Genomic DNA, 27,090 nt, shown 5'->3' on the forward strand with positions numbered 1-27,090 from the left:
AGAATACTCCCTAGTTTTCCTACAGAAGGAGGAAAACCTTCTGTAAAAGACAGTAGGGTGGCCTAGGACAAGCCATTTCACCATTCTGAACCTCAGTTTCCTCACTGGGTGTATTACCAACTGCCCCACAGACAGCACAAAATCTCTGCATCAATAGAAGAACACGTGCACAAACGCACCTGGTCGATTGTAAAGCAGTCATAGCTCAGAGTTCCCCCATGAATGGGATTTAGAAGGAGGTCTCCTTCTCAAAGAGTGAGACGATAACAAACCAAAGGTCTAGAAAAGGACTTTTGAGAAAGCAGCTTCCTCCTTGCCCATTCCTAAGACAGAGGCCCTGGAATGTTAATACGTGAAACTCCTCCATGCAGCCTGTTGGAGAAACTACAATCAGCAGCAAGGAGCCCTCCCGAACCCTGAAAGTTCCAAGCAGGGTTGAGGGTATTTCACCAGCCGGGGCCTCCCTGCATCAGCACAAACAAGGTTCACACCCACCTGGTAAGAACCGTGAGCCACCGAGCTCAGTCCGCGATTGGGAGGGGATCCCTTGCGAGTTCGCTCCTGACACAGAGCACACAGGAGTCAGCATTTCATGCACAGTGGAAATGCCTATAGCCCGTGTCTGGGACTCTGCCGTGACTGGGGACACCAACACTCGAAAGCGAAGCCAGTTTAGAGGAATCCGCTGGGCTCACTTACCCGGCCTTGCCCAAGGCTCTGGAGTCGGCCTCCTGGTGCTGGTGTCTGGGCTCAGGATAGCTGCCGCTCCTGTCAGGGCAACTGATTCATACGTAACTGTGGAATGTTTGTGTGTGCACAAAACAAAACTAAACAGTGCTCCGGTGCCTCTCTCCAACCTTACTTGACAATTCTCTCTTAAGTCCCCGTCACCTACGCAAAAGCGGCTCTAGTTGATTAATCAAGTTGAAAATCCAAGAGCAGGAAATCTTAATAGCTTGTGTTCTGCGGTGAAATCCAGCCCCAGCTGGAAAACCTTGGACCGCAGTTTCTCGTTCGGATCCTCCTCTTTGAGAGAATGGCTGTAACTGGAGCTAACCAAGCATAGGTGTTATTCATCCACATGATTACAAGGGACCTTGAAGGATGATCTTGTCTGTTCTCTTGCAGTGAAATACCGGAAAAATATTTGGTAGTCAATAGGCATCTCTTGAATGTTAAATATTCAAAAATAGGTCTTCATCGCGATCACAATCACGTTCCCGATGGAGAACAATTCTGTTTGTTTGTTTGTTTGTTTGTTAGGATGGTAAGAGAAGGAAGGCTGTATGGTCTAACAAGGAACCAGAAAAGAAGCCTTTAGCATATTTTGCTCCAGGCTTTGAACAGGTGGAAAGAACAAGGTTGTTATCACTGACCTGCACCTTCAGTGAATGAATAAAATGTTCCTGCTGCAACCATTAATTTACTAAAGTAGCCGAGTCTTCAAACATACTCAAGAAAGTAATGAGACTCCAAGCGATCATCAGACCATAACGACTGTTGCAAACTCCCCCGTACTGTGCTGTGCTCTGAGCTATCCAAACAGAATAATCATAAACTAAAAGCCGAAAAAATAGGAATTGCATGTTCATAGCCATTTGCTCAGTTTCTAAAAGAATTAAAGGTTTCTTCCCTAAAACACAACTCTGTGAAAAACATTACTACTTCTGGGTGAGTCATGACACTGTACACAAAATTGTATTCTATAAAAATGAGCGGTGTTAAACTGTAGCTTCTGGGAACAATTGGAGTTAGGTCCATTTCTTTCCTTTCTGAGAGGTCTGTGCTTTAGACCAAGGTTCGATATCACTATGTAAATTTGCCCACAAAGGTTGAATGTTCTATCCTCTCTGCCATGAAAGAGCGCTGCACAAGATTCCTAAGAAATCATTTTCCTTCATGATAGGAAAAACAAGAAATTCTACCCGGTCAGAATTTGAAAGAATCTATCCAATCACAAATTTCTGTTGTGATTTTGAGAGAGATTATATAAAATGAAGTGTAAAGAAAATTGAATGTGGATCAATTAAGAGGGGGAGCCATGTTTTTAGTTTGAGCCGATTAAATGAATTGCCTTTGCTACAACGAGGTTTTTCTGCTAAAAGAATGTTGTTCTACTAGGGATAATTATGGTAAGAGGAATTAGAGTAATTTAAACCCTACTCAAAGGGGGATTTAAGAGTCTTCTGTTGCAGAGAAACCTAAGAATATGCCTGAAATTCTGGCTGTTTACGCTGTCATTCAAATAGCTATGCAGGTACCAGACTAACTTTAGGCATCAAAGGACTCAACGACTGTACATGAAACCACTAAAATGACCCAAGTTTCCATTAACCAGGGAGTTTCCATTCGCTATCTGCTTTGACTGGAGTGTTAGGTTTTCTGTGTGAACCAAAATGTCATCACGCTGCATCATTTTCCAATTCAGAGTATTTAAACTTTTCTTTCAATAGACAATTTAAGGAAGTAAATGTCCCCCCAGATAGACACTAATATTCCATATCTAGCAAATGACTGCGTCGGTATGATAATCAGGGCTCCCTAGCTAGACTCAGTGTATGAAAGGATGTTCTTTTCCAGATTTCACAATAGCCTGATTTTCATTTTGTCCATGTGTGCCATTGTTGATGGCATTATTCATCCCCGTTCAATGATGAAGTGACTACTGTTTGAGGCCCAATGCCACAGGTTAGTCACAGAAGTGAGTCATACTGGATTGGGGCCCTAGAAGTGCTTGCCAGCAATATAGATGAGGCTGCTGTCACTAGCATTTCTAAATGACATTTCTTTTTTAGCCCCTGTATTAGTTTCTTAGGGCTGTAATGACAGACTATGATCAATTTAGTGGCTTAAAAGCACAGAAAGGCATTCTCTCACAGTTCTGGAGACTACAGGTCTGGAGTCAAAATATTCGCAGGGGTGCCCTGCCCCCTCTGAAACCTGCAGGGGTGAGTCCCTCCTGGCTCGATCCGAGGCTTCTCCTGGTTGTTGGCAATTCCTGGGCGTTCCCCGGCCTGCAGCTGCCTAACTCCAACCTCCCCCTTCATCATCACGTGACATCCCCCCACTGTGTCTCTGTGTGCCCAGGGCTGACCTTTTATAGGGACATCAGTCATTAGATTAGAGGCCCGCTCCATTGTGTAACTAACTACACCCACAAGTACTCTATTTTTAAATAAGGTCACCTTCTGAAGTGCTGGGGGTTAGGACTTGAGAACATGGAGAGGGGGCAAGGCAAGCTGGGACACCTGCTATGACTTCCCACTCTCCTCTGCCAGTAAAGCTCTTCTGGGCTAGCTGAGACTCTGCCTGGTAAGGAGACAGAATGTGTGCAGACAGAATGCCCCACTGGCTTAGATTCTCTCACTCTCTTCAGAGCACCTCCACTTAACCTCAGCTGGTCCATACAACAAACCACTGGTGAAGCACTTTTATTCTATTTATTTTTATTTATTTATTTATTTTATTCAGGGTGGGGGGCAGAGAGACAGACTCCTGCAAGCACGCAGACCAGAATCCACCTGGCAAGCCCACTAGGGGGCAATGCTTTGCCCATCTGTGGCTGCTACCCCATTGCTCAGCAACTGAGCCCTTCTTTAGCATCTTAGGCACAGCCATCCTCAGTGCCGGGGGCCAACTTGCTCCAATTGAGCCATGACTGCAGAAGGGGAAGAGAGAGAGAGAGAGAGAGAGGCAGGGGGAGGGGTAGAGAAGCAGGTGGGCGCTTCTCCTGTGTGCCCTGGCCGAGAATTGAACCAGGGACATCCACACACTGGGCTGCTGGGCTGACGCTCTACCGCTGAGCCGCTGAGCCAACTGGCCAGGACCTGGTTAGGCACTTTTAATCACAGCTTTTATAGATAAGAAAACTGATGTGTGGAGAAGTTAAATGCCTTGCTTGACAGCACACAGCTGTTAAAGGCAGGGCACTCGGATCTCCCCACCTCAATCTATGCTGTTCCCACTAAAAACTAGAGCCTATTGTAAAGATCACCAATGTGTGCTCATTGACACTCAGCACAGAAACTGGATATTTTCAAATTTAATAGGGTGTTGTTATCAAAGGGCATCTGGATGGTGGCAGAAATGTTACGCATCTTGGCTGAGTTGTGTACTCTGCAGGGATAGACATGAATGCCACCACTGTCCCTCCACACCCCCTTTGTTCCTACATTACACCACTGAGCCGCCTAAGAGGTAGGCAACACTGACAACTACACATGTGCAATCGTGTCAGGATGCAGGTGGCTCTCTGCAAATGAGGAAGAATTCCTCCCCACTACCTCCTCAGTAAGGAAATAGAATGGAATTGCACTTAAGATTTCCAAGTAGAAAGTGAATCTGCTCATGCTCACCCTCTGTCTTCCAACTTTTGGCCTCAAATCACTATTTTGTATGAGAAAATCTTTAACTTAAATGGAAACAACAGAGTGTCGTATAGGGCAGTAGTTAAGGCCCCAGGCTCAGAGACACACGACGATCCTGGGTGGAATCCCATCTCTGCCTCTGCCCGGCAGGTGCGTCCAGACAGGGTACTTGACCTTAGCTTTTAGCATCACTGAAATGACAACAGTGCTATTTCCCGGGATTGTTTTGAGAAGTGATTGTGTTGAGAATTGTTCATGTAAAAATAAAAGTGCTGATTACAGTGTCTGGAACATAGCAAGTATTTAGGATTAGCATTGGTTTTGATTCAATCCTCCTCAATGCAATAATCAGAATATGCTATGACTAGCTATTCAAAAGTCTCCTGTGCTGCTATTCCTAGTTTAATTCATATTCCCCGCTGACTTATTGGATTTTTACCACTGGGCATAAGGTTTGCTCTGTTTAATTAATTCATGTCTACTCTTAACTTATTTTAATGAAATATCTGGTCTTTACTTTTTTTACTCAGGCTTTTTTGAAAGAGTTCACCCATGCTGTAATAATTTGGGGTGAGTTTAAACTGGATAACTTGACTGGTGGCTCAGTGGATAGAGCATCAGCCCAGTTTATGGATATCCTGGGTTCAATTCCCAGTCAGAGCACACAGAGGAGAAGTGACCATCTGCTTCTCTCTGCCTCCCCCTCCCCTTGTGTCCTTCTTCCCCTCCCACAGCCAGTGGCTTGATTGGTTCCAGCGTGGCCCGGGTGCTGAGGATTGCTTGATAGGTTTGAGGTTGTCAGCCTTGGGCACTAAAGATAGCTTGGTACTAGAGCATTGGCCCCAGATGGGGTAGCCAGGTGGATCCTGGTTAGGGCTCATGCAGGAGTCTGCCTCACTATCTCCCTTCCTCTCACCTAGAACAAAACAAAGCAAAACAGAATGAATTTAAAAAAAAACAAAACTAGCTAACTTTCCACTTTGACCACTTCTATTTTAATATCTGTGTTGGTTTAGGAGTCTTGAATTTTGATCACATATGTTCATCTTTCTGCCTCTTGGTCTGCCAACTATCTCTCACTTGAGCATATCTGAGACAAAGACAGGAGATTCATTTCAATACCTATAAGCTAAAATATTTTATTTCATGTCAGATAAGGGACTCCATCATAGTGACAGGCTGCAATGGGAGATGGGATGCCCAAAGTCCTAACAAGAATTATTTCTCAGCTCCAGAAAAATACCTTTCTGATCTCTCCCCATGCATACCAAGATGATAAAGTCTATATTCCTTAAAAATTTAATCACATTTATGTAGGTTAATCTAACTTTAGAGCTCTCAGCTATTGAATTAAATATTAAACTTTCTAGAAAGTCATCCAGTACAGATATAGAGACAGTTATAAGTCATCTAGAGAAAATAACCCATTTTCATGTGATTCTCGGACCTTCCTAGATTAGTCAGCCCCAGATGGTACCTTGTTTGCATCTTCTTACTTTAGAGTAGTCCCATGATTTAAAATCAGTTTTAATTTTAAAGGGGACCCCTCCACAAAGATTAAATAACAAGTCCTAAGTGGCATCTCTTAGATTGCAATGAACCACACACTTTAGCACCCTGTAACTAAAAAGCTACTTTTGTAATATTTGGTGAAAAATTAAAAATGGTTAAATTTGCCTGACCAGGCAGTGGTGCAGTGGATAGAGCATCGGACTGAGACACTGAGGACACAGGTTCGAAACCCCGAGATCACTAGCTTGAGCGCGGGCTCGTCCGGTTTGAGCGCCGGCTCACCTGCTTGAGCACGGGGTTGCTGGCTTGAAGCCCAAGGTCGCTGGCTTGAGCCCTAGGTCGCTGACTTGAGCAAGGGGTCACTTGCTCTGCTGTAGCTTCCCGGTCATGGCACTTATGAGAAAGCAATCAGTGAATAATTAAGGTGTTGCAGTGAAGAACTGATGCTTCTCATCTCCCCTTTCCTGTCTCTCTGTCCCTATCTTTCTGTCTCTCTCTCTCTGTCTTTGTCACAAAAACAAAGGTTTGATTTTTCTTCATTTATTTTAATTCAACATTTATTTTGTTTTCATATTATTAAGGTAGTCCTGATATGTCCCATTAATAAAATTTTAGAAAAATACAGGAAAGTACAAAGACCAATATATCTATCAGCTATAAAACCACTGATCATATATTCACATTTTAACATATTTATCCCAATCATTCTTCTCTACAGTATTTTACATAGTTTAAAAAAATGTTGTGTTTCTGCTTCTTTTACTCAGCATTAACACTAATATTTCCATAAACATCATTTTATTGATAGTATTCCTTTATAAAAATATACCACCATGGGCTTAACCATACTGATAACTAGGCATAAAAAATTTATTTTTTAATATATTATTCTTTTTTAAAAAAATCATGCTCAGCCCTGACTGGTTGGCTTAGTGAATAGAGTATTGGCCTGGTGAATGGATGTCCCAGGTTCAATTCCCAGTCAGGGCACAAAAGAGAAACTGTCACCTGCTTCTCTCCCCCTACCTCTCCCTCTTCTCTCCCTCTTCCCCTCCCATAGCCAGTGGCTAAATTGGTTTGAGGGTAGGCCCTGGGTAGGATAACTTAGTGGGTCTGAACCTCGGTCTCAGGCACTAAAAATAGCTCCATTGATTCCAGCATCAGCCCAAAATGGGAGTTGCCAGATATATCTGGTCAGGGTGTACATGGGAGTCTGTCTCAATATCTCCTCTCCTCTCACTGAAAAAAGAAATCATGCCCATTTTAGCAAATTTAGAAAATACCAAAAAGCACAAAGAAGACAGATAAGTAGGTAGTTAAATTTTTTAGTATGGCTACATTGATTTGAAAACTGAAGAAAATATACTGATAACAGCCATTTTATGAAGACCCATGAGGTGCCAGGTACTGTGCAATCATATTTCTAATCCCCACTCAACAACACAAAAAGGTCAGTTTGTTATAATCACCACATTAGAGGTTCAGAGGCCATGGGGCTAGTAAGTGGTAAATGCAGGTTTTAAATTGATGTGTCTAATTCCAAAGCTATGTTTTCTCCTGACTATATCACACCGCCCTCCGCATCATCACCTCTCCTTCACCACCACTTTTTCCACCACCATCACCACTTTTATCATTATCACGTCCAACACCACCTCCACCAATGCCTCGGCAACCATCTCCACCACCATCATCTCTACCAGCATCCCCACCATCACCTCTACCGGCATCCCCAGCACCATCCCCTCTACCGGCATCTCCTCCACCACCATCCCCTCTACCAGCATCCCCACCATCCCCTCTACCGGCATCTCCTCCACCACCATCCCCTCTACCAGCATCCCCACCATCCCCTCTACCGGCATCTCCTCCACCACCATCCCCTCTACCGGCATCTCCTCCACCACCATCCCCTCTACCGGCATCTCCTCCACCACCATCCCCTCTACCGGCATCTCCTCCACCACCATCCCCTCTACCGGCATCCCCACCATCCCCTCTACCGGCATCTCCTCCACCACCATCCCCTCTACCGGCATCCCCACCATCCCCTCTACTGGCATCTCCTCCACCACCATCCCCTCTACTGGCATCTCCTTCACCACCATTCCCTCTACCAGCATCCCCACCACCATCACCTCTACCAGCATCTCCACCATCACCTCTACAGACATCCCCACCACATCCCCTCTACCAGCATCCCCACCACATCCCCTGTACCGGCATCTCCTCCACCACCATCCCCTCTACCAGCATCCCCACCACCATCCCCTCTACCGGCATCTCCTCCACCACCATCCCCTCTACCGGCATCTCCTCCACCACCATCCCCTCTACCAGCATCCCCACCATCCCCTCTACCGGCATCTCCTCCACCACCATCCCCTCTACCGGCATCCCCACCATCCCCTCTACCGGCATCACCACCATCCCCTCTACCAGCATCCCCACCACCACCATCCCCTCTACCGGCATCTCCTCCACCACCATCCCCTCTACCGGCATCTCCTCCACCACCATCCCCTCTACCGGCATCACCACCACCATCCCCTTTACCGGCATCCCCACCATCCCCTCTACCGGCATCTCCTCCACCACCATCCCCTCTACCGGCATCTCCACCATCACCTCTACCAGCATCCCCACCACCATCACCTCTACTGGCATCACCACCATCCCCTCTACCAGCATCCCCACCACCACCATCCCCTCTACCGGCATCTCCTCCACCACCATCCCCTCTACCGGCATCTCCTCCACCACCATCCCCTCTACCGGCATCTCCACCACCACCATCCCCTCTACCGGCATCTCCACCACCACCATCCCCTCTACCGGCATCTCCTCCACCACCATCCCCTCTACCGGCATCTCCACCACCACCATCCCCTCTACCGGCATCTCCACCACCACCATCCCCTCTACCGGCATCCCCACCACCATTCCCTCTACCAGCATCCCCACCACCATCACCTCTACCAGCATCACCACCATCCCCTCTACCAGCATCCCCACCACCACCATCCCCTCTACCAGCATCCCCACCACCACCATCCCCTCTACCAGCATCCCCACCACCACCATCCCCTCTACCGGCATCTCCTCCACCACCGTCCCCTCTACCGGCATCTCCTCCACCACCATCCCCTCTACCAGCATCCCCACCATCCCCTCTACCGGCATCTCCTCCACCACCATCCCCTCTACCGGCATCTCCTCCACCACCATCCCCTCTACCGGCATCTCCTCCACCACCATCCCCTCTACCGGCATCCCCACCACCATTCCCTCTACCAGCATCCCCACCACCATCACCTCTACCAGCATCACCACCATCCCCTCTACCAGCATCCCCACCACCACCATCCCCTCTACCAGCATCCCCACCACCACCATCCCCTCTACCGGCATCTCCTCCACCACCATCCCCTCTACCAGCATCCCCACCATCCCCTCTACCGGCATCTCCTCCACCACCATCCCCTCTACCGGCATCCCCACCACCACCATCCCCTCTACCGGCATCCCCACCACCATCACCACCATCTCTAACCCATCACTTCTAACATCATTGTCTCTGCCACCACCACCACTGCCATCACCGCCACCTTCCCCTTCACTTCGCCACCAATTCCAACTCTACACCACCACCTCCATCAGAACCACTTCTACCACATCCTTCACCTCCACCTTCACCACCATATGTATTCTCGCCACCTTTTTCCATCTCTTGCTACTTTCACATTCTCCTCCTCTCCTACTTCACTCTGACGTTCTCCAACCTGCACGTCCGTAAGTGTCTGAGCACCAGAGATGAAGCGAAGGCTACCCTCCCACACTCATTTTATGAACTATCCCCATCATTCATTCATTCGACAGATATCAACTGAGAACATACTCTGGGGCAGACACTGCCCTGAGTGCCTGCAGGATTTTTTTTCAACACACACACACACACACAAAAAAAAAAACTTTTTTTTAGGATTTGCTCTCTCACACACCACTTGCGGTATGAGCCTGCTTGCAAACACGGTCAGCCTGTGCTGCCGGATTGCCAGCTCGCACTGCCCGGCCTCCACACCCGGAGGGAAAGCAGAAGTGAGCTGAGCGAGGAGGATACGCGTCAAAAAGAAAGTCTCAGGCAATAGTCGTGAAGTAATGTCTTATCGCGCATTGCCACAGCGAGCTGAGCTACCGCAGGCAGGAGCTTCCTGTTTCCAGACTCAGACGGTGCGCGTTTGCTTAGTGCAGCTTGCGCGCCATCGTTCCTACGGGGACCCTCTCCGGAAAAACGACACCGATGCAGAAAGAAAGAAAAGAAAGGGGAGTGTAAAAATGCGTTAAAGGGTGGCTACACCAACAAAGACACAAACTGAAGTCCTTTTCCTCCTGGGCTGTAAGTGTGAGCAGGAGGGGCCTGTGTCCTGTCCTTTCTGTTTCCCATGTAAACTGAAGCTGCGGAGGGATGGGACTCTATGCATGACCGTCCCGCGCCTAGAGCAGGGTCCCGAGCGCCCAGGCACCGCAGGCCAGTGCAGGCCACTGCCACGGCCAAGGATGCATGCCCTTTTCGCGGGTTACAACTCTGACTCTCACAGTTAAATTTTTTTCACAGACAAGCAAAAACAAAACAAAACAAAAAATACTCCAGGTGCCCTGGGGAAGAAAACCTCTGAATCAACGTCACCTAAGTTCTCATTTTCTCTTCTTAAATTTTTTAAAATTTTATTTAGAAAATAAAATTTAGTGGGGTGACATTGATCAATAAGAGTACATAGGTTTCAGGTGAACATTTCTATAGCATTTGAACTGTTGATGGTGTTGTGTGCCCATCACCCAAAGTCAGTTCATTTTCCATCACCGTATATTTGTCCCTCGGTCCTCATTTTCATAGAGATATTTTGTCAAGCCTGTGACTTTTATCTAAAAGGAAAAGCCCCTCCAGCTGCCCGCACACAAAGGGGGATTCTCCACAATGAGGACACTTTCTCAAAAGAGGGTGGCCACGGAGCGTCTCCCCAAATGAACCCGTCAGGACGCCAACAAGTGCCACATTGTTCTTTTCTAAATCAAGCCCATGGTCTGCCGTCCAAAGCAGCCACCAATACAAACATCCGTGTAAGAAACAGAGAGAAGCAGATTGTGCACTCTCTCTGCCGCACAGCTGAGCGCCGTCAACGCTGGGCTTCCCAGCGGCGGCTGCAGAAAGAGCTGCACAAAGATCGCATCCCAAAAGTCACCTTACAGAACTTACTGCTCTCCAGCGTGCAAGGGGATCGACTGCCTTATCATCTTGAAACACCAAGCAGTGACTTCTCCTCTGTCAGCCAAGGAGTGGTTTTACTTACATGCAGTAAAGAGACTGTAAATCCCAGAGCCGGCTCTCTCTCTCTCCTTGAATTCAGAAAACTCAGACTACTCTGAGGCAAAGGTTGAGGTTTCCACCAGAAGCAGCCACAACTCTGGAGCTCAGGGTACACAGGACTGACTCCCATGAGACCAGAGAGTGCAGCTCTTTTGAAAGAAGGGGGAAGTGTCCTCTCGACTTCCCCAATTGCATAGTTCTTCCTTCTTATTGTTACTGAACCTGTCCCTGATTCCACAATCCGGGCCAGACTCCAGGGAAGGCAGGCACGTCCCATCTGCCTGACTGCACTGACCCCTGACCCCGACCCGGGGTGTACATTTCCAGGACTCGCATATGGAAGGTGACATGGTTTTGCTTTGCTGTTTTGCCGGCAGAGACGTTTATTCACAGGCACGGAGGGTGAGATCACTTGCAGGGCTGTTCTCAGCGTGCTCTGTTGAGACCTCACCTTTCTACCATCAGCCTCTCTGAGGGCGCAGTCTTCACTCAAATTCCCCTTCTTTCTCTTCTCCTTACAGTTCATAATAGAGGTCAATTTCCAGAAAGTATTCTAGGGTAAAAGTAAGCCTTGACCTGCTATTCTTTCTCAACGCACATAACAGATTCTCTAACTTCAACACTTCTCTTTCACATCCCGCGTGTGAGAAAGAAAATGGCAGACCGAAGGTCACAGATATTTGAACTCATCACCCCTGGCCTCCTGCCCACCCACCTCTCCTTTCCAACAACACGGGCATCTTGTTTCTTCACACCTTCTTGGGGAAGGAATATGCTCTCACGGTACTCATCCTCTACTTTCAAAGGAAAGGCAACATATCCTTGGAAATGGGCTCCTGATCAAAGCCGTTTCCAAAATGTGGTCCCCACATCACAAGCACGCCTATTTGTTATCTGTAGCTGCATAACAAATGAGCCCCGACACTTCGAGGCTTAAGCCCACCAACACCTGTTACCTCGTAGGTTCTGTGTCAGGAACCTGGGCCCAGCTGGGCTGGGTTCTCGGGCTGAGGACCTCACACAAGCTTATAGTCATAAGGCTCAGCTCAGAAAGGCAACTCTTCCGAGCTCACTCACATAGTTGTCAGAAGGACTCAGTTTCTCAGGGGTGGTGGGACAGTGCTGGCCGTTGACCGGAGCCCACCCTCTGTTCCTAGCGACAGGGTCTCTCCTTAGGGCCGCTCACCACATGGCAGCTGGCTTCAGCGAGAAAAGGCCAGAGTGGAGAACGAGGAGCCTGACTCCTGCTGGAAACCCTGTGTGCGCCTCCTCAGGCCTGCCCGTAGCCGTGACAAAGGCTGTCCCCCGGCAGGCCCCACAGGGAAAGCCGCCCTCCTCACACCGACCTTGGGGACAGCCAGTCTCTGAGGGGAGCTGCGTCACGGTCAGGGCCCCTGGTCCGTCGTGTTCTTTCATGTGTTTCTATCCCCAGCCCCTGCACCTTCCTTCCGAACTGTCCTTAGCTGAGACCAGGGTCAAGGGGAAGCCCTAAAGGCACTTTTCCCCAGCTCGCCTTGCCCGATTGCCCAGCTCCCGGGCTGGCCGTTCTTCAAGTTCAGCCCATGAGGCGCCGCCTTGGAGAAGCAGCCCCATCGCTCAGACTAAGCTACTTCCTCCTCCGCTCGCACCGTATTCTGTACATATCTCTATGCAAACATCATCACATTTTATTCTAATTATGTTTATAAGCACTCACCCCTTGTGCCTTCTCACATCCTGCCCTTAGAAGGGCTCGTGCTTGGTTTCCACTCTCCTGTGACCTCTCTGCCATAATCTATGAAGGAGGGCCCCAGTTTTCCCTTCGGACCAGGCCCTGCACGTATGCAGCTGCCCGGCGTGGAAGTCTGGGTCGTAACTGGACTGTCGGCTCTTTGAAAGCAGGGATGAGTAACTGAGACTTAGAAATACTCTACTTCTGAGGGCTATAATTTTATACTCTACATGATTCATCTTTCAGAAAATCTACGATTCGGGGCATGCCAGGTGTCACTCTAACACATTCTGACTCTTTCTCTGATACCTGACATGCCATTATTATAGTTTATTCCTTTTATTTTAAAGATGTTTTATCCTCCTGCACTGTCATTTCTCCTGGGAGAGGCAGACTTGGGTTCACTAGGGAACGTTAACTCAGGTGAATTTGTCAGGTCCTTGTAGTTCAGAAAGAACCAACCCTTTCCCAAAAGCTGGAGGTTCATTTCAACTTCACACTCTGAGCATGTAACACACACTGTGCTACTGATCTGGGGCCATGTTGTAAAACATAGGCACAAATAACTCACATAGCTCCCTGAACTTTAGCCATTGCAAATCAGTGAAGTGAAACTTTTAATGTTACACATGAAAATATAACAAAACTCAAGATTTTTTGAAAAATATATATATATTGTCTCCAACACATGTAACATAATCTCCAATTTATGCCTGAAACATTTTTTACCTTTTCCACTAATTAATATAAAAACAAAAACAAAACACTTATCTCCCTGTTTGCTATTCAGTGTATTTCTGGAATATATCCCTTGCATGGTGATGGGCCAGATACTGTGCTAGAACCCGAGGGCGGAGTAGCTAGAGCAGGAGCTCAGAGACCCAAGAGCCAAGGAGCACAGGAGGCAGCCTGGCACAGATGCCATGGGACGCAGGCCAAACAGGAGGACGAGGAGAGGTCGGGGACGGAAGAATAGCACCTGGTTGGATCCACTTGGGCCAGCTTCACAGAGGAGACAGCCTGTGTTCTGGTCCGTGGAGCACAGGTGAAATATTGACAGGAAGGATGGGCCAGGTGATGGCAATCTATACAGTGAGACAGGGTTCGCGAGATCAGCAAGTTGATGGTCACTGAGTTAGCATCGCCCCCTAAGGGACAGTTGGGAGATTTGTTGACTCTGACTTCCTACCTCCCTCTAATAGAGACCCTTATGATTACACTGGGTCCACTGGGATAATCCCAAATAATCTCCCCACTTCAAAAGCCTTAACTTATTCACAATGGCCAGAAGTCTCTGGGGGCCATCATCCAGTCTACCAACAATCTGCTGAGGTCAACTGTTTTCCCCTCACCTCATTCTAGTAGTTTGTAATACACACTGGCTTGTATATTCCATCAGTAGCTAGACCTCGTCCAGAAAGGGAGCTATAATAATAATGTCCTCCAAAATGACACCAGCTGAGTGAGCACAGCAGAGAAGACATTAGATTTTTCCAGATCCCGCGCTACCCTCACAAGGAAATCACCACATTTTATGACTTTAGCCTTACTTCTGCTATTTCTCAAACCCACACCCTTCTTCCAACCCCGCCAGCTCCCTCATCCTTGGCAGAACTACAAACCCTTTCCAGCTACGGAGTTCCTCACTTCCAAGTGGCCGGCTCCAAGCCATTCCCCACGATTCTGAGCGCGCTCTCCAGCACGCACGTCTGCCCCTCCCCAGGCGCGGCTCACGGAGCTGCAATATTTGTTGAACACAACTGGTGAAAAAGGAAATTGATATCGGGGACGGGGCAGGGGAATTATTCAGAAAACAGATCCTAAAATCTGAGATCTGCTACTTGAGTCCTTGCCTGTGAGGCATTAACCCGATTGTTCCTACTACACGTGTCAGTTTTGTAAGAAAGCCCCTGACTCTGGCCAGTTAGTTCACATGTCATCCACCCGGGTCACGGGTATAATATTAGATTTCCAAGATTTAGAAGGTAAATCACAGGAGTTTGCCATTGACGTCTCAGCCTGGACTAAACTGATCACTGCCACCCAGTGGCGGATGTTGTCACTGGAACGAGCAGGCACAGGGACCCGGTGGCCTCTTTACCCATTCGTTCTGTTAAAACGCTCAGATGCAGAGGGGGGCCATGCACCTTGTCTCCGACCTTCAATGGCCCAGGGAGGAGCTAAGATTAAGAACGGCGATTTGCAGGATCTTTATACCAACATAGGAAAAGTAAACAGTGGTGAGCTTCCCTATAGAAATTACTTTTTCCTTCTACTTTTCATATTCGATTTTGCCAAACACAATTGATACCTTGCTTACTTAACATCAAAGGGAATCTGACCATTTGGAAGGTTTTTTCCAAGGAAACTCAAGCTGATGTCTTTAAGAATTAAAACTTATGTTTACAATTTAATCAGATGGAACGGGCATATATAGATGACGAGAGAAGTTAGAACAAAATGATGTGCCCGTGTGCCCCGGTGCCGAGGCTGGCTCGTGCTGGGTCCCCGTGTAAAGTCACCACGGTCCAGGGTCAGGCCCAGCCTTGCAGGCACAGAAACTCCATTCTCTTCCCTGTCTTGACATTTTTTGACCACAGGGATGCAGATGTATTTATTTAAGGTAAGAGATATAACACATTATATATTGCCATTAGCCTGACTCCTCTTTTCTGTCACTGTGTGTGTGTGGGGGGGGGGGGGGGACATAGATGGTCCCTAACAGAGGCGGAGAGCTGGGTTCTGGTAGCACTGCTGCTCCGGGTCTAGTCCCTGCACCTTAGCACCGTGCCCCTTTTCTGAGGTAACTCACACGAATCTCTGTTCCTGGAGAACAAAAGGATGGACTAAAAACATGACATTCATTAAGGATGTGTTCTGATTGTTTATTGTTTGTTTTCAAGGTTAGAGCATTTGAGATTCTTGCTGCTGCTGTTATTTATTGCTTAAGTTTTACTACAAAAATAGTAAGAGGATGGAAGCTGTGTAACTTTTACTTTGTAAAATAGATTTCCATATCCTTATTGTCCAAATATATGATTAATTATTGTCACTGTTCAAAAAACACTTGAAAAAGGTCAGTTCTCTGTATTGTAAATAATTTATATCTATTAGGGCAACTTTCAAATTATGTGACTGCTCTGAACTAAATCTTTGTTCACTTTGTCTGCTTTGCCTCTCAAAGACATTTGAGTATTTGTCAATTTCTCTTTATATTCCCAGTAGAGGTTTTTAGATATGTTTTAGGTTCACGTATTTGGACTCATATAGGTTTTTGACTTTTGAATCTTCATTGTAGAGTGTACCTTTTATCTAAAATGATACTTCGTCTAGAAAAAAAATCCAAAAGATAAAATGACACTCTGTCTTATCTATCTTATCTTGCCTTAAATTTATCTTATCTGAACATAATACCATCCCTCCCTGTTTTTGTCTGCATGACTAATCTTTGCCCATTTTTTTTTTTACATCTCTGACTTTATTTTTGGGGGGTTTTTTGTTGTTGTTGTTTGTAGAATGTAGTTCGGTACTCTACAAACACATACTTTAAGACTTTGCATCCACTGTGTTTGTTATAACAGCTGTTTGCTCTTCTGTCGGCTTGTTTTATGCCTTCAGCTCCTTTGTACTCCACTGATGCTTGAGGTTCCAGGGCTAGAGCATGTGACTAGGCTTAAACCAATCAGAGAATTCCACGTGATTTGAGCTGGTCCAATCAGCATGATACCAGCATTTGTACAGGAGTTCCCATGGAAGAGATCTCCTTCATGCAGAACTTAAACTTGTCAAGATGTGAGATTGGAGCTGCTCTGGCCACCTTCCTGGGCTGAGAATGGAACTAACTCAATAGAAAATATAGTTGAGAGGCAGAAACAAGCAAGAATCCCAGAGGCTTTTTTCCAACCCCAGAATACAGCTCTACTTGAAGATAAATCCACCGCTAGGCCCAACCCTCTCCATGAGAACTTCCTGCAGTGGTGGAAATGTTTTATGATCTGCACTGTCCAATATGGTAGCCACTAACCACATTGTGGCTATTGAAATGAGGCCACTGCAACCATGGAATTGATCAAGACTGGGTATCGTTAACAGATAGGGTAATACAAACAAAGATGAAGTGTCTTGACTAAATTCACAGAATTAGTGAGAGAGACAAAACTACTAGCCAGGTCTCCTAGAATCTTCTCCTGTGCTCTGAATGGATGAGCTGAGATTTGCACTAATTGCCTTACACGGCAGTAATGTGGAACTAAAAAATAAGGTCTGTATTTGGTGCAAGGAATTCTGGCTATTTCCTTTCTGTTTTTTCATTGCTCATGTCCACTGGCATCAACTATAAATAACATTCTTTGGAGTTAAATTATCTCTAATTATGGCTGGTATAAACAAATGGCTCTTATTATGTTTCCATCTCTAACACTGAGATGCCAACGGTTGCTGAAGACGTGCTTAGAGGTCTAAATGACGCTGATTCCACATTCTAGTTCTTAATTTACATTAAATACTTGTGCCGACATTTAAAATTACAGGAGAGAAAATGTGATTCCTGATGAGATAGTTATGGTAGCCTTTCCGAGCTAAGCTATTTGAAAGTAGCAGATGCAAAGAGCCACTAATACACACCTTGCCTGACATCGCCTGAACTGCGGGGCACAGCGTCAGCATCACAGTGTGCTTCATTCTCCCTTTCCCCAGGTCCTGCTTATTATCTAGTGTCTTTTTGCTTTTCTCTTGTTTGGGTCTATTTAAAGAGTTTTTTGTTTTTCTTTTTTTCTTTTTCTTTTTTTTTTTTTCTTGTTGTATTTTTTCTGAAGCTGGAAACTGGGAGAGACAGTCAGACAAGACTCCCGCATGCGCCCGACCGGGATCCACCCGGCACGCCCACCAGGGGGGCACGCTCTGCCCACCAGGGGGCGATGCTCTGCCCCTCCGGGGCATCGCTCTGCCGTGACCAGAGCCACTCTAGCGCCTGGGGCAGCGGCCAAGGAGCCATCCCCAGTGCCCGGGCCATCTTTGCTCCAATGGAGCCTTGGCTGCGGGAGGGGAAGAGAGAGACAGAGAGGAAGGAGGGGGGGTAAGAAGCAAATGGGCACTTCTCCTATGTGCCCTGGCCGGGAATCGAACCCGGGTCCCCCGCACGCCAGGCCGACGCTCTACGCTGAGCCAACTGGCCAGGACCTATTTAAAGAGTTTAAAAATATTTATAATAATATTGTGGTTATTTGGCTTATAATTCTTGGCACTATGACTGCTCCCAATTCTGTCTGAGACATGGCTTGTAACTCAGGAAATTTCTGAAGCCCAAAATATTCACCTATGACCTCTAGATGCTTTTGCTGTTATTGCCTCAAATATGTCTTAAATGGGTTGCCAAGAGGCCAGGAAATCCAGGGAACAGAAAAATTGGAATGAGCTAAAATGTAACTGTCCTTTCTTTTCTTTTTATTTTTTTGACATGACATTTATGATCTCAATTTTCACAGACCCAAGTAAAATAGAGAGTATTTTTACATGTTGATAATAATTGGGGTGAAAATGAGAATCAGAACCCACCCAGTCAGGTTTAGGGCTCACGCTGCATCAGCCAGAGAAGCAGAAGAAACGCAAACCCCGAGGAGACCGGGAGGTTGGGAACGACCTGCTGCAAGTTGAGCAGAATGTCAAGACTACAAGTCATTCTTCTCTCAAGTAACTGCCAGCAACGTCCCTAATGAAACATCCCTTAGAACAGTTCCTCCTTTTATCAACGTCCTTGCTGTGAGGCAGTCGAATCCAATTTCCATCCAGATTGACTCTTGCTCTGAGTCTGCATTTCAAGGAGAAGAAATTATCAGAGCATCGTCTTTCTTTTTTTTTTTTTTTTTTTTTTTTTTTTTTTTTTTTTTGGTATTTTTCTGAAGTGAGAAGCAGGGAGGCAGAGAGACAGACTCCCACATGCACCCGACCGGGATCCACCCGGCATGCCCACCAGGGGCCAATGCTTGGCCCCTCTGGGGAATTGCTCAGCTGCAACTGGAGCCATTCTAGCACCTGAGGCAGAGGCCATGGAGCCATCCTCAGCACCCAGGCCAACTTTGCTCCAATGGAGCCTTGGCTGCGGGAGGGGAAGAAAGAAACAGAGAGGAAGGAGAGGGGGAGGGGTGGAGAAGCAGATGGGTGCTTTTCCTGTGTGCCCTGGCCAGGAATAGAATCTGGGACTTCCACACACTGGGCCAACACTCTACTGCTGAGCCAGCCGGCCAGGGCCAGAGTACCTCCTTAAAAGCTCACTGTTCTCAGCCTTGCATGACCCCTGGGTTGCACTGCTCTGAGATCCCTCCAGACAGCAAGAAAGAAGGGAGCAGGAACCAGACATGTGGCGAAACTCACAAAACACCCCACCCCCAGCATCACCAATGAGCAAGAAGCCAAACTTCTGTTCCCACCAAAGGGTGCGTGAGCTCCCAGATCTGGGGGGCCAACAGCAGATGGATCTCCTGCAGGGGGGTCCAAGCATTTCTCTCTGGAATCTGTGCCTCCCGGTCCTGACAGGAGTTTACAAAGAGACCCTCGCAGCAGAAGAAAAGGAATGGCGGAAAACACTGGCTCTGTTTGAAAGACTGAGTCCTAACCAGGATTAGAACTAAAAGACCATGACTGGCAGCAAAGTATAAGGTCTACCAGAAAGTTCTGTCCATTTCTATCACAACAAGTTTTGACATGTAAGTACATGTTTATTTGGCGCATGTGTGCCTCTCTATTTTTATCACTTAATGTATACATACTGACGTAGCAAATTAACTAAAACAAAGTTGATTCACATTAGTCTTATGTGTGAAGCAATAGTGTACCCACGGCTACTGATAAAGTTCATTTACACCACTGTAATTTTTACGAATTTCAACAAGGTAGAAATGCTACAGAAGCATGTCTGTTGCATCCACCATATTCCCCGGACTTAGCACCCTTCAACTATCACTTGTTTTGGTCCTTACAAAATTTTTTGAAGGGCAAAAAATTCAAAAATGAAGAAGATATCAAACAAGCACTGGTTCAATTTTTCACATCAAAAGATAAAACATTTTTCAAAAATGGGATATACAAATTGCCCTCACGCTGGCAAGAAATCATTAATAATAATGGCAATTATATTATTTAATAAAGTTTATTGACGGCAAGAAAAATTTGTATTTTGTTTTATTCCAAAAACGGACAGAACTTTCCGGTAGACCTTATACATAATAGGGATAAACTAACATAAAGTTTAATGTGGAATTCAAGATCACCGTGGGTTTTGAAATTAAGAGTTTTGGAAGAAAAATGCTATTGGGATCATTTTAGACCCAGAGAAACAAAAGTGTGAGGAGAAATTGTGCCTAAGATTAATTTATGTTATTTGCAATGATAGCTTTTTGCAAATAAACTGAAAATTTTATATTAGGGTGATCATATATAGGTGGCTTTATGATATGGCTGCCATTATCAAGAGTTAAGAAATAAAAATCACCCGGATAGCATTGTAATCTATACTGGTGATCCATGTTTTGCACAGTACTAGTATATTAGCAGATATTTGGTCTGCTCTGGAGACATTTGGTCCACGCTGAAAGGTTCTTGACATTTAGTTTTATCTAAAACATTCCCAGAGACATTTGGTTATTAAAAATCTCACTCTTCTACAAGATTCAAACCCCAACCTGTCTACCTAACCCCATATACCATTACCAGTTAGGCTACTAAAACAACTACAACTATCATTGGCAATACAGCCAAAGCAAGCAATTGTCAAACCAATAAAATATGATAGCATTTCTTATGTGTTAATTCTAGAAGCCAAAAGTAGAAAGAAACATTATGGGCTATTTGAACCCAAGGATCTGTATAAGCATGAACATTTTTAACAAGTCCAAATTTCAATGACCTTTTGGCGTGTACCTAATATCTCCATGGGCAGTTTGGACAAGACCAAAGGTCCTGCAAAGGTACCAATTTGCATACATTTTTCAGTCACTATTGTTTAGTTAAGTGAACCAGTCGTGCAACGTAGTGCAAATTGAATTGACCAATGCATATGAACTGTGCAAAGCTGCTGGAACTTCACTGCTACTTTTTTGGTCCTCTTGTCACATAAACAGACTGTCTATTCTATTTTAAATGGGGATATGAATTCCCGGTGTCAACATAGGACACACCCAAAACTGTAGAGAATTTTTAATAAGATGTTATTTGAGCCAAAACTGATGACATTTGCTGGCAAGCAAGATCTCAAATGCTTTGAAGACTGATAGTTTTGTTGTTTTTATATTTAAAATTAAAGAGGGAATGTGAGGAAGATTACAGGGAGGCAGTGGTGAGATTCAAATAATTTAATAACCAGTTCTCTGACCCAATGACCATTTTAAGTATAAAAAAACTATATACTGAAAAGTAGTTTATTATTTCATACATTTAATACATAAATAAGAACAATAAAAGAGGTACACAAAACTAGATTATGTTATAAAAAAGAGTTTTAAAATATTAATGAAAAAATATTCAATAATACCTGACAAAAACTACAAGGGTGACCCCCTGGATGTTTGGCACTTTTTCTCTTTATGTTATATGTTTGTTTACGGAAGTAACAAACGCAAGGGAATGAAAATGTAGTATTTCATCAGAGTCATAATGAGTTCTATGAAATGAGTAAATAAATATTAAAAGCATAATTCCGTCAAATTTTTTTCACCTATGGACGGAATGAACATTACTACAGGCGCTTAGAATGTGCTGTTGTGCAGATGAATGTTAAAAAACAGTAAGGAATGTAAATTTGTGATTTCCACATTGGGCAGCTGCCCAGGCACCCACCTTAGAGAGGATCCTGATTACAAGTGCCATTTTAGCAAACGGTTCTCCAAACTCAACAAAAAATTATGCACCGGTTCTGCCAAACCAGTGCAAACCGGCTGAATCCTACCACTGCATGGAGGTAGAAGAAAGCAAGGCAGGGGTTGGATTATAGGATAGTATTCAAGATTATGTGCTTTCTTGAGAGGACTTACTTCTTTCCAAGATATGTTAACCTAGATGCACAGAAAAAAAATGGACAGGACTTGCTTAATGCAAAAATAAACATTTTACTAAAGAAGTTATATGTCTGCAGCATGACTACCCAGCAGGACTTTCCTAGTTAAAAAATTTATAATCAGATCATCTTGTGAAGTTACTTTCCAGAGAAAACCTTTTCATCTACATTGGATTTTGACCACTGTCCATTTTTTACTCAATACTGAAAGTCCCATACATGCTTAAGAAATCCAACCATGCCTTATAAAATGTCTTAACTGTGATGAAAGTGAGAGTTAGTTGTAGCGTAGCAAGAAGGAACTTCATAGAGAGTGGAAGTCTGTGGTTCCATAATTCTTGCCTCTGTCTTGTGACCATATCTCCCTTCTTGCTCTGTTCTGAAGAAGGATTACAACAGATCCTATTTCAAGTGTTTCTACCTTTTAATAGTTTCATTATCTATGACAGTTTCTAATAGTTGGTTGGGGTTGCCTAAAATTCTGTTATGGAGACATTGAGAATTGTTTTTTCTAAGCCCTTCAGGAATGTATGCTCAGTTTCTACCACGAGTAGGCATGTGATGAGTGACAGCCTAACTAGAATTTAGCCTTGACAGCCTGAGGTCCAACCTCTGCATTTTTCAGATGCATGTATATTGCTTGGTATTTTACTCTTCAAGGATTAGTTACATCTACCTCTGAGCCCTAGTCACTAATAAGGTTGTAGGAATTTTAAAAACAAATATTTTCTTTCCCTACCCCATTTTTATCTCCTCCTTTTGTCATTCATGCTCTACTGTAACTCTGCTTACAAATCAGTCTCCCTAAACTCAGTTTCCTTGAATCACCTTAATTTCCCAAATCCTAGAAAAAATTATGCAGTAAAGAAACACATTATCTGAATATTTACCTCATCTGAGGTCCTATTCTGATCATTCCTAATGACTAATTCTTACTCTTAGTTAATAATCATCAGTTGGTATATCAGTTATCTTTCATTGTGTAACAAATCCTTTAAACTTTAAGAGTTTAGAAAAGCAATTAATTTATTTTCTTACCTTGTTTCTATTAGTCAAATATTTGGAGAGAGCTCAAACATGGCAGTGGAGTAGGTGGAAGTTAGACTCACCTCCTCCCAGGACCAAACTGGAATTAAAACTAAAATATAGAACAATCAACCTGAAGAATAGCTGAACAGAAGTCTTGTAACCAAGGATGTACAGAAGAAACCACATGGAGACTGACTGGAAAGGTGGATATGCAGAAATGGCTGGCCCTGCACCCACATGTGACAGCTGAGGATCTGAACGGGTTGCTCAGCTGCAAAGATTCTTCTTGAGGAGAGTGGAGTCTCAAACCCACACTCAGCTCCCCAGCCCAGAGCACCAGGTCCGGGAAGAGGCAGCCACACAACATCTGGCTGCGAAAATCCGTGGGGATGCTGTCCACCAGGGAGAGATGGGAGCCTGCTAGAAACCCAGGTGTCCTCCTAAAGTGTCAATGCACAAAATATTGCTAGAAGCCACTCATCCTGGGCTTCGGTTCAGGTAGGGTACAGTGGACTAGAGTTGTGTGAGGAGAGACTGGGGATTGTGGTTCTGGGGAGAGAGCTGGAGGGGCAGCTGCCAGAATCCCTGTGCTGAGTCCCTATCCCACATTGTAGATGTCATCTTTCTTGAGCTGAATACTTCCCTTCCTGCGGCATCAGCCTGGGGAAATGCAATCACCCCACTCTCCCAACTCCCTGTCACCCCGCCCTACAGAGCTCACGCCCTGCAGAGGTGTCAGGGCCTGGGCAGGGGTATAGGGGACCAGCAGGCTCAGGGGGTATCAGAAACTGAGTTGTGTGGCTCTGGGGCATTGGCCATTGCCCCCTCCCCCACCTTCCTGTGAGCCTAACCAACACCTGCATTTCACAGGAGTTCAACTAACCCCACCCTTTCAACTCTCAGGGGAGCTGGTGCTCTCCAGGATTGCTGGGCAGAGTCCTGGACAGACTGAGTTATTTGGTTGTAGACCCAGGGACATTTTTATTTGCACACCAGACCACTAGAGTCCTCCTTTCACATGGCCAAATCTTGGTCTGTTTGGGCCTAAGAAAATCTGATGACTCTGCCCCAATGACTCCCTGAGATTCCACCCCATTACAAAGGATTGTGAATGCTCTAGTTTCTCTTCAGATCGTATAAATCTTTCACCTTTTACAAAGGACTGTGGGCACCCAGTGGGTGGCAGCTAGCCTTGGTATTCCCAGAGACTTTTGCTTAATGGCCTCAGACCCAGCACTGGTACTGAGTTTGAATCTGTATTAGTCTGATGAACTGTACTTGCCCCTACTTGGACTCCCACTGAGAACCCACTCATGCAACTTGCTCACAGCCAGAGGCCCTTTCATAGGCAGCCCCCAGGCAGAGGCAGGTCTCAGGGTGCCTTGGGCCTTTGACTGACCTGCCCCTGGGCTTGGTGCTAGTGGAAAGCAGCATTGGTGCACAGGTTGGCCCTTCCAACACATATCCAGGCCCAGCAGAAGCATCCATAGACTGTGGATCACTTTAGAGATCCAAACAGGTAGCCCAGGGCCCGTAAAGGCAGCCTCTGAAATTGACCTGCAACAGAGTCCCTCCCAAGAGGCCCCAGAACCAACACACCCAATGGCCTGTTTCAGACCACATCAGAGCTGGCTCCAATTAGCTCCATACACAGCACATCCAAAGGGAGATCTCAGAAGGCACCAGGCTCTGCTGACTCAGATTCTGCTCCATGTGGTCAGTACCCACGCAGCTGCTCATACACTGTGGTTGGGGTTGATCCTCACAGTCAGCCAACCTGAGGGCCAACCCCATGCACTGATGAGCCAACAGCAGTCAAGACTCAATTACAAAAAAGGGCTCACAAAACCCACACAAGGGGCATTCCTGGAGCACCCAGCTCAGGAGATCAAGGAGACTGTGTCACTAGGTCCCACGGGATGCCTGCTACATAAGGTCACCCAACTAAGACTGAGAGACAGAGCAGATCTATATAATACACAGAAACAAACACAGAGAGGCCGCCAAATGGGGAGACAAAGAAGAAATATACTCCAAATGAAAGAACAGAAATCTCTAGAAAAAGAACTAAATGAAATGGAAGCAAACAATCTGCCAGATATAGAGTTCAAAACAATAGTTATAAGGATGCTCAAGGAACTCAGAGCTTCAACAATGTGAAAAAAAAACATAAAAACCATTAAAAAGTATCATTCAGAAATTATACAATATCTGAAATAAAGAATACACTTGAAAAAATAAGCAGTGGGTTAGATGAAACAGAAGATTGAATCAGCGATTTGGAAAAAAGGAAGCAGAAAACATTCAATTAGAGCAGCAAAAAGAAAAAAAAATTAATGAGTATAGTTTAAGGGACCTTTGGGACAACATGAAGAGTCAGAACATCCACATTGTAAGTGTACTAGAAGAAGAGAGAGAGCAAAAGATTGAGAACCTATTTGAGGAAATAATAACTAAAAGCTTCCCTATCCTGGTGAAGGAAAAAGACGCACAAGTCCAAGAAGCACAGAGAGTCCCAAACAAGATAAACCCAAAATGATGAAAACAAGGAACTAAAACTATGACAACTTTACCCAGCAAGGCTATCATTTAAAATTGGAGGAGAAATAAAGAGCTTCTCAGCCAAAAAAGAGAGAGAGAGAGAGAGAGAGAGAGAGAGAGAGAGAGAGAACATAGTTGTAAAGAATAAAATGGCAATAAATACTATCAGTAATTACTCTAAATGTAAATGGCTTAAATGCTCCAATAAAAAACAGAGTTGCTGAATGGATAAGAAAGCAAAACCCATATATATGCTGTCTGTAAGAGACCCACATCAGCAAAAAAGACACAAAAACGAAAAGTAAAGGAATAGAAAAAGATACTTTACACAAATAGAAATTTTTTAAAAGCTGGGGTAGCAATTCTTATATCAGACAAAATGGAATTTAAAAGAAAGGTTATAATCAGACAAAAGAGGGCACTACATAATGATAAAGGGATTAGTCCAACAAGAGGACATAACCCTTGTAAGTATGTAAGCACCTAAGTACAGAAAGCAAATTTTTATGGACATAAAGGAAGAGAGCAATAGTAGTACAGTCATAGTAGGGGGATTTTACACCTCATTGACGTCAATAGATTGATCTTTCAGACAAAAAAAAATAAACAAAGAAACAATGGCCTTAAATGACACACTAGACCAGAAGAATTTAACTGACATCTTCAGAACATGCTTGTGGATAAAATCCTACAAACATACAATCTCCCAAAACTGAATCAAGAAGAAACCAAATATTTGAACAGACTGATTACAATTAAAGAAATTAAAGCAGTAGTCGAAAAACTTCCAACAATAGATGAGTGGATATAAAAGCTGCGGCACATAAATACAGTGGAAAATTACTTGGTCCTAAAAAACAAAATCTTACCCTTTGCAACAGCATGGATGGACCTAGAGGGTGTTATGCTGAGTGAAATAAGTCAGTCAGAGAAAGAAAAGTACCATATGATTTAATTTATATGTGAAATCTAAAGAACAATATAAACGAACCAACAAGACAGAAACAGACTCTTAGATACAGAACAGACTGCCGGTTGCCAGAGCAAAGGGTGTTGGGGACTGGGTGGAAAAGAAGAAGGAACTGAAAAGTACAGGTTGGTAGTTACAGAAGACTATTGGGGATATAAAGGACAGCACGGGGAATATAATCAATGATACTATAATAACTATGTATGTGCCAGTCAGGAAATGGAAATATCAGGGGGAACACACTGTGAAATATATAGCTGTCTAACCACTCTGTTGTCCACCTGAAATAAATACAAAATAAACACTGAATGTAAACTTTAACTGGAACTTTTTTATCTTTTTCATTTTTATTTTTGTATTTTTTTTTCTTTTTTTTTTTCTGAAGCTGGAAACGGGGAGAGACAGTCAGACAGACTCCCGCATGCGCCCGACCGGGATCCATCTGGCACGCCCCTGCTCTGCCCACCAGGGGGGATGCTCTGCCCCTCCGGGGCGTTGCTCTGCCGCGACCAGAACCACTCTAGCGCCTGGGGCAGAGGCCAAGGAGCC

At 45.1% G+C, this 27,090-nt stretch overlaps 1 protein-coding gene across 3 annotated transcripts in view; it reads right to left on the reverse strand.

The window, feature by feature from the left end:
* Positions 1-11,350, reverse strand: part of IPCEF1 (interaction protein for cytohesin exchange factors 1) — a 145,231-nt gene extending 133,881 nt beyond the window's left edge. The window contains exon 1 of one of the 3 annotated variants that reach the window (XM_066248511.1): positions 11,228-11,350. The gene's annotated coding sequence lies outside the window, so the exon portion shown is untranslated. Of the gene's footprint in view, positions 1-495; positions 561-699; positions 823-11,227 lie in introns of those variants that run through there. The other 2 variants (XM_066248512.1, XM_066248510.1) reach the window with 2 other exon arrangements.
* Between the last annotated feature and the right edge of the window lie 15,740 nt (positions 11,351-27,090).

This window comes from Saccopteryx bilineata, chromosome 12 (assembly GCF_036850765.1).
Source record: "Saccopteryx bilineata isolate mSacBil1 chromosome 12, mSacBil1_pri_phased_curated, whole genome shotgun sequence".
In the NCBI taxonomy this organism is placed as follows: Eukaryota; Metazoa; Chordata; class Mammalia; order Chiroptera; family Emballonuridae; genus Saccopteryx; species Saccopteryx bilineata.